The sequence below is a fragment of the Pholcus phalangioides genome, unplaced genomic scaffold (genome assembly GCF_987345545.1).
Source record: "Pholcus phalangioides strain wild (caught in Gottingen) unplaced genomic scaffold, Ppha-v1.0 ptg000022l_1, whole genome shotgun sequence".
Lineage (NCBI taxonomy): Eukaryota > Metazoa > Arthropoda > Arachnida > Araneae > Pholcidae > Pholcus > Pholcus phalangioides.
In genome coordinates this window covers 6,602,141-6,608,140 of record NW_028301615.1, presented here as the reverse complement: position 1 = coordinate 6,608,140, position 6,000 = coordinate 6,602,141, and positions in this window count along the sequence as shown.

The window sequence follows — 6,000 nt, the reverse complement described above, 5'->3', positions numbered from 1 at the left end:
ATTTTCCACACCAATCTCTCATAACTATCATCTTTCTTAATTTTGTTATGGTAATCTTTAGTTTTCACCTGCCACAAGCATTTCTTATTCCTATACATTTCAATGAATTCTTCCAAACATTCGCGCTGCCCGTTTCGAAGATCACTCGTCATTATAAACCTCGAGTCGTAAAAACTAAACTGAACTCTGCACTAAACTCTGGTGGAGTGTTGATATTGGTGTTTCCCAAAGTAGGACTATTCAGGCTATGAGTGGACACAAGGGGGTGATGGGGGGGACGAAAGGAAAACATTAGTTTTCGAAAACTCAGACCATTTTACCAAGGAAGCCTTTGTAAATATGGGCCTTGGGGGGGGGGGAAAGAAAACTAATATTGCATACAGAAATTCGTACTTGTTTCATCAGAGCTAAAGTGTTTTTTTCTCCCTTTGAATGTGCGCTGTACATTCCAGACGTATTGTAACTGTAAATTGATCGGTAAAGCCTACTGTCACAGGTCTCCACACCATCTGGGGTCCTGCATCCCCGGGGGCTGATTTTACTAATGAATATTGTCATTATTCGAGCCATTTCCCCCCCCCCCCAACCCCCACAAAGATGGGATTAGGATCAGGATTCTGGTTTCAGAGCCCGAGATGATTCTGATCCGATGCTTGTAGTGACGACATAAAACGTAATGAAAACTTAACGATTTAATATACGAAAGAAACATAACGAGAAGGATGACACGTGTATACAAATCGGTGGTACAATTCCAACTGACATTTTTTCTTTTTTTTTTACAATCACCACGGAGCGTGAGGAGGGTGCGCCATCTATACAGATAAGAACGCACTACAATTCCAATCATTCTTTTTTCCCACGTTAAAAAATTCACTATAGTGGCGGCTCGGCAAAGAGAATAGCCTCTGTGCCCTGCGGCAGGATGTGGGTGGGAAGGGGCAGGGGGGGTGACGCTCAAGAGCCGCGACGCACACTTTGAGGAAGACTGCTGTAACGGAAGATGTTTGTTGAATCTACACCATAAGTACAATAATGTATTTTCATGTTAATAAAACCTCTCATAATGACCGATTTTCATGACTTAAGTAAAAGGCACTAGCTTATCAAGAATGCTATCCATATCTACAGTGATTATGACAATACGTAGAGGCAATAAAAGAGAAATTTTGGTATTACAATCGACGCCCGATATAACGACCCCTTCATCCCGTCGAGAATGGACGTTATATTTGGAGCAAGGTCGTAGCGAGGGGGAGACTTGGGGGTGTGGTCGGGCCTGATTGGGACGGTCGTTATATAAGTAAAACATAAAACATTTGGGACTTACCCTACCAGTCTTTGTCGCTATAACGTGAATGATCGCTATAACGTGAAGTTGTCATAACGAGCGTCGACTGTATCTTCGAAAACAAGCATCGTTTCTCCTCTGAATATACAGATAGGGGATACATGCTCCTTCAGCATCGTATGATAGTATTTTCTTTTCGCGATAGCGTCGATTTAAAAAAAATAATTTTTTGACTTGAAAATTTTTACGGTAACTTACATAGTGTTTTTCCTTGAAAGAAAACTGCATTTTCACGCGACCTCTTACGATTAATTCAACTCAATTAGAAATAGACTTATTATGAAGCATAGTATGAACATTAATAGTATTACTCAATGATACAATTATATTATCAATCGTATATCTCTCTCAAAGAATTTTTCGATTGTTTTCTTACGTTTAACTAGCGTAATTTAATCAGAATTTTTTTCTTTCAATGTTTGAGCTGAAAGTTGAAATTCGTTGCAATCTGACGAGATGTGTCCAAAAAACAAATTCAATGAGATTCATTAAGAATTACATGTAAAAGAAAATAATAAATTGCAGTGATTTTTGTCCTGTTGATGCTTGCTGGTTTTCGATCAAGAAAGGAGTAGGAATCCTGCGTTTGAAATTGCAAACATTAACTGACTCGTATAAACACCTGCTTGATTTCCAAAGGAAGTACATGTGAAAGAATACTAAAATAATCTGATGTCACGGGGCCCCTAAAATCTCCAAGAACCCTGGTTAAAAACGTCTTCTCTAAATAATCAACAAACAATTAATAGTCATAGCACATTATTTGAATATAGAGTTTGTGTGTTTCGGTGCATAATTTCGGGCAAATTTATTGAAAAGAGGGATTTCAGAAACAAAACTGCGAATTTTAACAATGGTCGAAATATTTCTAAAATTTTATTTCGATTTTTTTTATTCGATATGAAATTGTAAGAAAATATCGTGAAAATTACGCTATTAGAAAAATTTCTTCTAATTAAATGGAATCCTTCTCCTAAACAAGTTATTCAGCTATTATTGTTCTATTACATTATCAGTGAAAAAAGAAGAGGGAAGAAAGAAGGGCGAATATAAGAAAGCGGGAAAAAATAACTGCGCAGTTTTTTTCCCCGCTTTCTAATATTCGCCCTTCTCTCTCTCTTTCTTCCCTCTTCTTTTTTCACGACGAGACGAAGGGGTCGTTATATCGGGCGTCGATTGTAATACCAAAATTTCTCTTTTATTGCCTATACGTATTGTCATAATCACTGTAGATATGGATAGCATTCTTGATAAGCATGAGGTCATTATGAGAGGTTTTAGTAACATCAAAATACATTATTGTACTTATGGTGTAGATTCAACAAACATCTTCCGTTACAGCAGTCTTCCTCAAAGTGTGCGTCGCGGCTCTTGAGCGTCACCCCCCCTGCCCCTTCCCACCCACATCCTGCCGCAGGGCACAGAGGCTATTCTCTTTGCCGAGCCGCCACTATAGTGAATTTTTTAACGTGGGAAAAAAGAATGATCCATCTCGGGCCCTGAAACCTGAATCCTGATCCCAATCCCATCTTTGTGGGGGTTGGGGGGAAATGGCTCGAATAATGACAATATTCATTAGTAAAACCAGCCCCCGGGGATGCAGGACCCCAGATGGTGTGGAGATCTGTGACAGTAGGCTTTACCGATCAATTTACAGTTACAATACATCTGGAATGTACAGCGCACATTCACACTTTAGCTCTGATGAAACAAGTACGAATTTCTGTGTGCAATATTAGTTTTCTTTTTTTTTTGCCCAAGGCCCATATTTACAAAGGCTTCCTTGGTAAAATGGTCTGAGTTTTCGAAAACTGATGTTTTCCTCTCGTCCCCCCCTCACCCCCTTGTGTCCATTCATAGCCTGAATAGTCCTACTTTGGGAAACACCGATTTCAACACTCCACTAGAGTTTAGTTCAGAGTTAGTTTAGTTTAGTTTTCACGACTCGAGATTTATAATGACGAGTGATCCTCGAAACGGGCAGCGCGAATGTTTGGAAGAATTCATTGAAATGTATAGGAATGAGAAATGCTTGTGGCTGGTAAAACTAAAGATTACCATAACAAAATTAAGAAAGATGTTAGTTATGTGAGATTGGTGTGGAAAATGAGAGAAATAGATCCTCTAGCGAACAGAGACAGTGTTGTTAAAAAAAATAAACAGTTTGCGAAGCAATTTCCGAAAGGAATTGAAAAAAAAAAGCTTTGAGTAGGTATCTTGATCCATTCTGAGAAAATTATGCCAATCTTTTGGTGCAAATCTCAATTCCTGTAATAATTTAACATGCGAATATTGTTGCCTTTTTTTAAACCAATCTTTGTACCATGTTACCCGTTTTTTTCTCTTTTTTTTGAGTTAATAACTTTCAGTGCCGTAACCAATCCAACTACACCCAAAGCATCATCTGTGGAGATCATACTAGAAAATTCCGAACTTTATAGACTATGAAAAAATCCGAACTGACCAAAAGATCGCGAAGACAAGAGATCGAAGAACGAAAATATCCCCACAGATTGCCTAAAACCGGTTCCAGAAGCTTCGCCTGCACAGGTATAACTGAATGGTGTGGATGCATCGAACCGTTCAGTTATGCCTGCGCAGTTATGCCTGTACAGGTATAACTGTGCAGGCATAACTGAACGTGTGTAGGCCCCTTTAGTGACAGTCCTGACGGATTGTTGATCGTCCCTTGTCATGTCCTCCTGAATCCCGGGGGTCTTCTTCCGCCAGAAACGAATTTCTTTCGAACTGAAAAATTCTGTTCCGGATGAAAATATCAAAATTATCCGAAATATTTGTGAAGGAACCTTCAGAGGGTGTTTCAAAATTACCCTAGGCCCATTCGTTACTTGTTGTCACAAGATAAATGAAATACTTTTAATTGTGATTTTGTTCCCAAGTTGTCCCTGACGTCAATAAAAACGTTTTTTGGAAGTCATAAAATGTCTCAAACATGACGTGATAAAATGGTCATTATGTCCATTTTGGAAACGTCAAAAATGACGTCAAAAAATGACCATTTGCAAATAGTTAGACTTTCAGAAGATAGATGGCGCTATTTGAAGGGACGGAAAAAAAAAAAGTATCACTTTCTGACGCAGGTCGGAGTCGAACCTAATTTCTCTCCCAATTGTCCCTATGTTTCTCACGCCATGCCTTAACCGATCGCGCTATCGTAGCAGTAACCACCTGGTGTTATTTAATGAAGACTTTAAAAGTATTGATTAGTTATATTACAATTACCGTTTAATCTGTTGCTGAGTTTAGCCGATGGCAGTTATTTTTTCGTTTTATTTTATTTTTTTATCCATGAAAAATATATTAATATAATTATTTGCGTTACTTATAATTATCGAAAAAAAAAGTTTTTAAAAAATTCATTTTTTAGATCAATGAATTCGTTGCATCTTTTTGAATTTTTGACAGATTTCACAGATCTTCTGATCGTCCGTAAAAAACATTATATGAATGCAATTATAATTTATATAACGTACGTTGATAAATTTATATGAACAATTACTCATTGAAAAATTTTGCATTTCCATTCAAAACAAAATCGCAATTAAAAGTACTTCATTTATCTTGTGAAAACCAGTAACGAATAGGCCTAGGGTAATTTTGAAACACCCTCTGAAGGTTCATTAACAAACATTTTGGATAATTTTGATATTTTCATCCGGAACAGAATTTTTCAGTTGGAAAGAAATTCGTGATTTTTATGACGCAAAATCGTTTACGCCATAAAAAATCACGTCATTTCATGACCTTCATGGCTAATAAGGTCATGAAATGACCTGATATTTCATTAAGGTCATCAAGAATCACGTTATTTCCTGACCTTTATTGTTCGTGGTCATTAAATGACTTTGAAATGACGTGATTTTTTTTTTTTGACTGACGTCATTCAGAGAAAATGACCAAATTTTCACGTCACGACTACTTGGGTTGGAATGGAAATGTTAAACTTTTCAATGAGAAATTGTTCATACAAATTTATCAAACGTTATATAAATTATAATTGCATTAATATCATGTTTTTACGGAAGATCTGAATCTGGAATCTGAAATCTGTCAACAATTGAAAAAGATGCAACGAATTCTTTGACGTGTACATTGAACTAAAACAATGAATTTAAAAAAAAAAAAATTTCTCGATAATTTATAACTAACGTAAATAATTATATTTATAATTATATTACTATATTTTTCAAGGATAAAAAAATAAAAGAAACCGAAGAAATAACTGCCATCGGCTAAACTTAGCAAGAGATTACTTAACGGTAAGAGGCCGTTCAAGTATTACGTAAGCATATTTTTAGCCATTTTTGACCCCCCCCCTTTGTCAGCAAAATTTCGTCATCAGCTCTGCCCCTCTGAATCCTAACTCATATTTTCATAAGGGGTGGTTGATTACGTAAGCATTATACAAACCTCCCCCTCCCCCCTTGTCATCAAAATTCAGCAAATCGGAAAAGGGGCCGTTCAAGTATTTCGTAAGCAGATTTTCAGCCATTTTTGACCCCCTCCCCCCTTTTCAGCAAAAGTCGGCAAAAGTACTGACCCCCCTCTCCCCTGTCAGCAAAACTTCGTCAGTAGCTTGGAATATTTCATATCTTCAAAAAGGGGTCGTTGATGACGTAAGCAACCTT